Here is a 9,707-nt window from a genome sequence, read left to right on the forward strand (position 1 = left end):
AACATAGAGTCATTAATACAAAATATGTTATAATACATCCACATGCTATGTCACATACGGAAATAATATAAAATAATGATATAATAACATAAACTAAATTTATCATTCATATTGGGGTCAAATTACAAAGATGCAGTGGTCAAGATGTGTTTTAACAAAGAGATGGTGTTTTAACTTTGATTTAAATATTGATAAGGACTTCGCTTCTCTTATTCTTTTAGGAAGAGAGTTCCAGATGGAAGGTCCGACGTGGCTGAACGATCTGCCGCCGTAAAATTTATATTTATATTCATTTGAAACAATTATTTTTGTAGAATCTAGTGCATAGCGTAGACTCCTCGTTGGCTTATACGTTTCTAAAAATTCAGTAATATACAATGGTGCTTATAGCACAATACTACTAATTTGAATTCGATTCTCACTTTAACTGGTAACCAATGCAACTCATACAAAATTATCAACGAGTACGACGTTCTCTTTTTTCTTAAAATCAATTTAGCTGCCGCATTCTGGATACTTTGCAGGCGTGATATTTTATTGTTGCTTACATACGAGATTAACGAGCTACAGTAATAGTAGTAGTAAATAGTAGTAGTAGTAGTAGTAGTAGTAGTAGTAGTAGTAGTAGTAGTAGTAGTAGTAGTAGTAGTAGTAGTAGTTGTTGTAGTAGTAGTAGTAGTAGTAGTAGTAGTAGTAGTAGTAGTAGTAGTAGTAGTAGTAGTTGTTGTTGTTGTTGTAGTAGTAGTAGTAGTAGTAGTAGTAGTAGTAGTAGTTGTTGTTGTTGTTGTTGTTGTTGTTGTAGTAGTAGTAGTAGTAGTAGTAGTAGTAGTAGTAGTTGTTGTTGTTGTTTTGTTGTAGTAGTAGTAGTAGTAGTAGTAGTAGTAGTAGTAGTAGTAGTAGTAGTATAGTAGTAGTAGTAGTAGTAGTAGTAGTAGTAGTAGTAGTAGTAGTAGTAGTAGTAGTAGTAGTAGTGGTGGTCGGGGTTATGATGATTAACCAAATTAGAACAATCGTACTGTACTTTTGTTATGTAGATTTTCGACTCAGCTCCATTGATCGGGTTTATGTTAACAACAATGATAGCGATAGAAATTAGACACACACCGACAAGTAGATAAAGACACATAATCTTCCTTGGTACCAAAGTACGGATTACGGAGCACATTTTACCGATAATAAACGGGGCTTGTAATCTCATCGTTTATTTTAAAATGAGTTCTGACTACAGAGAAGAACTGAAAGATTTTTGCAGCTGCTGCCGACAACAAAACCCCCAAAACCCTGTTTAGTTACCTTTAAATTGTAATCGCCTACACGATAATACGAATCATAAAAAATGGAGCATTTATCTAGTGCAATATCTGCAAAACGTGCTCAAAGTGCTTTACAAGGGGTCCCTAGCCTACAGCAACACTTATCATGTAGGACGAGACATGGAGCTAATGTAAGTGAAGAGCCTTTTCCAAGGACTTCTTGTTCAGCCAAGTGAGCAGCTCAACATTTTCTTTTCTACCACATCAACATCTTTAACTTGTTTCTTTGTCATAGCCGCTATCTCTAATCCATACAACATGGCTGGTCTTACACAGATGCATGTATTATTCCCTTCAGTTTGGCGGAATTTCGTTTTTATAACACAATCTATATATCGTATATTATACCATATATTATATTTATATTACGCTACATTGTATTATATAACACTGTATTATATTATGTTGTGTTATGTTATATAACACTATGTTATGTCATATTCTTGTATCATGCAATTGGCGACCAAAAATATGAGAATCACTAATATCTTTTTTGCTATATTACAAAATTTTGTTTTTGATTTGTCGATGGAATAAATTTGGAAGATATAACTTTTAAATATCAAGATGACGCAGTTTCCATGGAAACAGTTTGCAATGCATTCGTTCGTAGTGAAGAAAAAATTGGTCTTTAATTCATGACTCACGATATCTTAGAAAATCGCTATTAAAATCATTCGTTTCATGACTTGCTTTAAATAGACGTGCACTTTTTTTGTAGGTCTGATAACCAAATTCATTATGGGCTCATTGTTGTAACGGGAATCTCAAAAAATGATGCAAAATGTTATTGTCCATTACAACAATGTTAAACTTGGGCCATAAGTGCTGTCAGACCTGCATATATGTACACGTCAGTTAAAACCTTGTTTATTTTTTGTTTTTGTTTTCGAGTTTCTCTAATTGTTATTTAGAGGGGTTTTAATCGGGTATTTAATGCAATGTTTATATAATTGACACGATTTTGGTAAAATTTGCCTTAAAAATTGCGTACGCCCAGTATTTTGGTTATTTTTAAAAACTCAAATAATTCTATTGTTTCTTAACCATTCATGTGATATGAGTGGAAAATATCTCATGAGCCAAGCATTAGAGAAAATGGGAACGAAGACCAGACCATCGGGACCAATACTTTTAGAGGGATCTAATTTTAGAAGATTTTGTAAAATCATTTCAAGTGTGATATCAATATTTCGAAGAAATTTATTATTTCTAACAGGAATAGATGGACAGTTTAAAACATCTTCATTTATAAAAACAAACAAACTGGAAATATAGTATTTTAATAGTTCAGAATTCCCATTGTCGTTTATGGATACATCTCTGCTTGGATTTATCAGAGAACCTATATCTGATATTCTCTTAAGTTTTTACATAGTTCCAAAAAAGTTGCAAATTCCTAATTTTTGTAATTTTATTATAGATCATTCATTACTTTCATAGTTTTCATTTATTATTTAAATTTTTGTCTGTGTTTCCACATCCACTGTATTACGTAATATATTTTATTTTTATGTAAAAAGAACATGTTTTTGGTGTTGTTATCTAGTATTCAATAATAATAATAATAATAATAATAATAACAATTAATAAGGATAATAATATTAAGGCATCAAAAATCAGTCAGTATTTACACACAGTTTCTGATTCAACGCTTGATGGTATTAAGGATAATAATATGAATGGTTCATATGATGTCAGTCATTATAATTTATACACAATTTCTAATACCAATTATCATCCCTCAAAAAATGTCCGACGTTTGAAAACTTTAAAAAGAAACTTAGAAAACTTAGAAAATCATTTGATGTTTAAAATTTCTATCAGGCCTACATATTATAAATATCCTAAATTTTCATCGTGTAGCACAATGCGTGGTAATTGAATTACAAAATGATCAATGCTATTCCAATATGATAGATTTTATGCTAAAATTATCAATTTATTGTTGTGTTTTAATTGCATTGTAAAGCGCCTCTGAGCACATTGTGGATCTAGGCGCTATATAAATTCATTCATTCATTCATTCATTCATACCAAAGCTACTTCTGATAATATATTAATTAAGGTGCCTTTTTATAGGAGTTCATGTTACTGATTGCTGATGGTATAAAAGTACACTTGTATTCGTGTTTCATTGGTGTTGTCTACCTGCACTAACACAGTTGTTACGCTTTGACGTTCTGTTCAATTGATGGCAAAATGTAAAAAGCTTCAGTTTTGTACAATAAAAACAAAACTTTTTCTAATGATGTCTAAGTGTTATTTATAAACAAGTCATATCAATGTCAATAAAAGAAAAGAAAAATTCAAAGAGCGAGTTGAAGTGGGACAGGTTGGAACATTTTATGTGAAGTGATTATCTACAGATAGATGAGAACCGTTTAAATGGACAAACCCGTCTCAATACGTATAGCTTTGAGGTTTTCTCCTGGTAGTGTTGAATTTGTTTTAAATTGTCGCCCTGCTGATTTAAAAGGCTTTGTTTTATAAAAGCCATCAATCATGAAAAGCCAAGTATGCTCTTTGCCAGGGAAATCATGACTTATTATACTGTCCTATGTTCAATTCTGGTGCAGTTTTGTGCATTTTAAATAAGTTAATAGAAATTCTTAGGGTTGTCTGTTTTTATTGTCAACTAGTATCTGCAGGTGTTCTTACATTTCCCCTGCCTCATAGAACTTGTACTAAAATCTTTAACCTTTAACCCTTACTTCATTATGTCAGCAGGGCCATGCACATTTGCAGGTCTTCTTACCACATTCCCCCAGTCTCATAGAACTAGCACCACCAACCCTAACCTTTAACCCTTACCTCCATTATGTCAGCAGGGCCATGCACATTTGCAGGTCTTCTTACCACATTCCCCCAGTCTCATAGAACTAGCACCACCAACCCTAACCTTTAATCCTTACCTCATTATGTCAGCAGGGCCATGCACATTTGCAGGTCTACTTACCACATTCCCCCAGTCTCATAGAACTAGCACCACCAACCCTAACCTTTAACCCTTACCCCCATTATGTCAGCAGGGCCATGCACATTTGCAGGTCTACTTACCACATTCTTTACCCCCCCCCCCCCCCACCCCCCTGTGTCAGCAGTCGAGGCACCGCCACATCGATAAAGTTTATAACAATAAAAAATAAAAATGCCAAAATTAAAATTAAATTATTTCGAATAAATGTACTTAGTTGTTCAAGGAGCATCAGAGAAAAAAAAAACTACTAGAAAGTATTTGGGACCTTAGGAGTAAAAGGAGGTGGAACAGCTCGAAAAAGTACAAAACAGATCATGTAGGTTTATAATAACTGCAGAACTGAAAGCGTCGGTAAAATGCACATGAGGCTAAACAGGTCACCATGACAAGAATGACACACAATCCAAAAAGCCAATGTCCTCTTTAAAGCCTGTCAGGGATTGACAACAATCTCAATTCATGGTTCGCGCGTTGCTGAGCATTAACCAATCGGAATATTCCCTGTATTTAGCCCTTATGTATAGATAATGTACTATTTCCTGTATCATACAAACAAACATCCCTAACTAATTAATTACTATAATCTTGTAGGACGGGTCCCGTCTTATTTAATCAATATACAGCGTATATAACTTGTAAAATTACATTAGTTATCGCATAATTTGTCAAAACTTGTCTAATAAACATTTCAATCGTTCCATGTTTGACTTGATTATTTTTTTAATGTTCTTTTCTGTTTGCGTTTTTCTGTCCCTGTCACCGTCCGATAACCATGACCTAACGCTCGTGTGACCTTTACAATTATAAGACGGATAAGAAGTAATAATTTTGAATAACCAGCTTATTTTTTCTTTAATGAATTAAGTAGGCAAATGGATGCGTTATTGGGTTATTTATTTCTTGAATTCCCTTTTTCCTTCTAGTTTTGTACGACATGTCGCGTACAACCCACTTTACTTCCATTGTGAATATAAACAGACGCATCGGAGTGTAATGACCAATGAAAATATCCAGACATATTGTGTATAGTCAAACATTGATTGTACACAGACGCTTTTTTAAAGAATACGAAAACATTAGTAATGCACATAAAAATATGAAAAGAAATAAGGAAAGTAAATAAACTATCAATAAAAGTGTTATAAAATACTCAAACAACAAATCAGTAGAGGGATAGTAGCTTGCTATGTATACATAATATGCGTCGTCATTCATGTGGATGGTATGGCCGAATGGTAGCTTGCTATGTATACATAATATGCGTCGTCATTCATGTGGATGGTATGGTCGAATGGTAGCTTGCTATGTATACATAATACGCGTCGTCATTCATGTGGATGGTATGGCCGAATGGTAGCTTGCTATGTATACATAATATGCGTCGTCATTCATGTGGATGGTATGGCCGAATGGTAGCTTGCTATGTATACATAATATGCGTCGTCATTCATGTGGATGGTATGGCCGAATGGTAGCTTGCTATGTATACATAATATGCGTCGTCATTCATGTGGATGGTATGGTCGAATGGTAGCTTGCTATGTATACATAATATGCGTCGTCATTCATGTGGATGGTATGGCCGAATGGTAGCTTGCTATGTATACATAATATGCGTCGTCATTCATGTGGATGGTATGGTCGAATGGTAGCTTGCTATGTATACATAATACGCGTCGTCATTCATGTGGATGGTATGGTCGAATGGTAGCTTGCTATGTATACATAATACGCGTCGTCATTCATGTGGATGGTATGGTCGAATGGTAGCTTGCTATGTATACATAATACGCGTCGTCATTCATGTGGATGGTATGGTCGAATGGTAGCTTGCTATGTATACAAAATATGCGTCGTCATTCATGTGGATGGTATGGCCGAATGGTAGCTTGCTATGTGTACATAATATGCGTCGTCATTCATGTGGATGGTATGGTCGAATGGTAGCTTGCTATGTATACATAATATGCGTCGTCATTCATGTGGATGGTATGGCCGAGTGGTTAAGGCGTCTGTCTCAGAGGGCTTGAACTTTTCAACAGTCGCAGTTGTTTGAAAATAATAATTTGTAAAAATTATTCATCTAAAAAACGAAATAATCAAAAACAACAAACAAACCTTGTCGTAGCCTTTCCATTCCTCTATAGCTTGATGATGTTGTTGTTTATACTGAAAATGGCGACCAGATAATTGTTGTCATCAGTGACTCTGTGAAGGAAATTGAAAAGGCTATTTATAAAATGAATTCAAACCACCTCTGTATCTCTCCCAGCCAGGGCCAGGACAAAACCAAGCAATCTCATCCCAAGACAAAGACAGAAAGCATGTTGGAAAACGGATGTAGGAGGATAGAAGACACAGTGTCTCCCTGCCCACTATGGGAGGTCACGAACCCCACCCAGTAGATTTCTCTGTCGTCGATCGGGAATTTAGTAATGTATTTATGTCTTTTTTGTTTTTATGTTGTTGGCTGAAGAAGGTTTTGACCTGAAACGTTGAGTAAAGGGTATTTTGTTCCCTTTTTTTGAAACTGTTATATTCATTTTTTGTTTATTACTTTTTACAGCCCACAGCTTCTAGCAGCTTATTATCACATACACTCCAGGAAGGTTTCCCAGAACTCCTCGGGACATGTAAAACAGTTCGATGTAACCGTGCCTTGCCAAAACAACTTGGTGGAGAGGGGAGAGGTGGCAATGCGGCTCAACGGTATGGTCTTAGCTTCAAACCCGAAAGATACCTCGTTCGAATATTCATCGAGGTAAGTGGCCGTCAGCAAGTCACCTCTCCATAGCTCAATTTGCGGCGCTGAGCTGTGGTTGACACCTGGGCTATTCCAGTCTTTGGAATAGACCCTAAGACAAATTTCAGCTTGAGGATGAATAAAGGGAACTCGATTATTTATTTACTTTATCGCCCATGTTGAGGGAGATAACTTTATACATAATATGTTACAAAAAGTTGGTGGTGGTCGGGGGGGGGGGGGGGCGGTGGCTGTATCACAACATTCATTTACTGTCGTAGCCAAGCATTAGCAAATCATGACGCGTGGTATTCAAATTAGAACGAATGGGGATGTGATGAGAATGAGCACAGAGGTGTCGGTTATGCGAAACGGCGATGGAAAGAGAGAGAGAGAGAGAGAGAGAGAGAGAGAGAGAGAGAGAGAGAGAGTCTTTGTGTGTGTCAGTGTATACACAGACCTGAAGTTTAGATAGATACACACATATGGAACTGTCAATGTCACAGTCAATCATCAATAGTCGAAATCACAGGTCGCACTTTATTTTAATCCTTAAATTAATATAATTTTTCACATGGCTGGGTGAAATTAGTTCGAGAAACCCGTGTTTGGGGTAAAAATTAGTTCGAGGAACCCGTGTTTGGGGTAAAAATTAATTCGAGGAACCCGTGTTTGGGGTAAAAATTAGTTCGAGGAACCCGTGTTTGGGGTAAAAATTAGTTCGAGGAACCCGTGTTTGTGGGTAAAAATTAGTTCGAGGAACCCGTGTTTGGGGTAAAAATTAGTTCGAGGAACCCGTGTTTGGGGTAAAAATTAGTTCGAGGAACCCGTGTTTGGGGTAAAAATTAGTTCGAGGAACCCGTGTTTGGGGTAAAAAATTAGTTCGAGGAACCCGTGTTTGGGGTAAGAATTAGTTGGAGGAAGGAATGGAACTATAACAACGAATAATAAGGAAACATTTCGGGACATCCGAATGAGTTGTAGGAAATCGTGCTGGAGTGTATCGTCTTTACTACTTTGTTTTCTGAATAGTCCACTTACAGGATAAATTTCCCACCAAAACAAGACACGGTCTTCCACTTCGAGATATATCAGTAACCACCCGGCAATTCAACCAGCAAAGCTTGGTGGACAGACAGGCCACCGTGGACGTCATCGTCACGTCCTTGTCGTACAAGTCTGAGAACGTCGCACGCCCATCTGTGGAAGACAACGTAAATTAGGGATCTGTCCGTAGTCTTAATTAAATCTGTCTGACTCTGCCAAAAAACAACAACAACAACAAACAAACAAAACTACATCACATTAAATTGTGACGACGGGGGTTCCGTTAGCTCAGTTGGTAGAACACTCACTTCACACGCAAAGGGACCGAAATCGATCCCGGGTGCAGTCCAGATTTTTTCTGACTCTCCTGTCCACCCAGCAGTGATTAGGTAACTCCGTCTGTTCGATCTAACGGAAACTACTTTGCGATAGACTTGTGTGTCCTACCCAAAGGGTAGCAAGCAATTGCTGTTGTCCGTTTCAGACTATAGAAACCAGGGATGAACTCCGGCACCACGAGCTCAATGGCCCTGACGGACTATTTAACAAATCCAACGACCACCAAAAGAAAGCTAACATTGAGCTGTATCCAATCGTTCAACCAATGGGATCATTTCATTTGGCACTACGAACGACAACTCACTTTTCATTTTCTTTTGGAAATGGTCGCTTTGTACTGTGACGTCATTTTTGGGGGTTTAGAGAGGTGTCAGGCTATGAGATAACAAGGGCTACAATCTATGGTGTGATACATTGTCTTACATAGAGCATTTATTACTATATAGCGCAATATCCACTAAACGTACTCAATGCGCTTTACAATGGGTCTCTAGCCAACAGCAATAGTTAAAAATGTAAGATAAAACATGAGGCCTGTTAGGTGATAGTACTTGTAAGGGGGGGGGGCAGATATAACGCCGTTAATGGACAGGTACTCATTTTACACCTGAGCACAGTGAGAAAATGTGAGTAGAGAGCCTTTTTCAAAGACTCAACCATGTGCTGATCAGAGCAGGTCTCGAACTCTGGACCTTCCGATCCGAATGTGATTATCATACCACTAGACCACATAGTGGACGAGAGCACACAAGGGACAGCTTCCCACCCCCCACCCCCTCCCAACCACAGTGACCATTACATTTAGACCGCTGGGACAATGACCCCCGTTCATCTTTATTAACAGGATACGCCCCTGTATATTTGACTCCGTTCAGACTAGACTATACAACAACGACAACACCCACAATGACCCCCGTTCATCTTTATTGACAGGATACGCCCCAGTATATTTGACTCCGTTCAGACTAGACTATACAACAACGACAACACCCACAATGACCCCGTTCACCTTTATTGACAGGATACGCCCCTGTATATTTGACTCCGTTCAGACTAGACTATACAACAACGACACACCACAATGATCCCCGTTCATCTATTATTGAAGGATACTCCCCTAGTAATTGATTCCGTTCAGACTAGACTATACAACAACGACAACCCCACAATGACCCCCGTTCCTCTTTATTGACAGGATACACCCCTGTATATTTGACTCCGTTCAGACTAGACTATACAACAACGACAACACCCACAATGACCCCCGTTCATCTTTATTGACAGG

General features: G+C 37.5%; 1 long non-coding RNA gene across 2 annotated transcripts in view; it reads right to left on the minus strand.

Annotated features, from left to right (window-relative positions):
• LOC144972376 (uncharacterized) overlaps window positions 1-8,279 on the minus strand; it is a 16,077-nt gene extending 7,798 nt beyond the window's left edge. The window contains exons 1-2 of one of the 2 annotated variants that reach the window (XR_013645355.1): window positions 8,078-8,279; window positions 6,412-6,501 (exon numbers count right to left, since the gene is read on the minus strand). This is a non-coding gene — a long non-coding RNA (uncharacterized LOC144972376). Of the gene's footprint in view, window positions 1-3,711; window positions 4,090-6,411; window positions 6,502-8,077 lie in introns of those variants that run through there. The other variant, XR_013645354.1, reaches the window with a different exon arrangement.
• Window positions 8,280-9,707: the final 1,428 nt, after the last annotated feature.

The sequence above is a fragment of the Berghia stephanieae genome, chromosome 5, assembly GCF_034508935.2.
Source record: "Berghia stephanieae isolate SIO BIC M18660-M18661 chromosome 5, UCSD_Bste_1.3, whole genome shotgun sequence".
Lineage (NCBI taxonomy): Eukaryota > Metazoa > Mollusca > Gastropoda > Nudibranchia > Aeolidiidae > Berghia > Berghia stephanieae.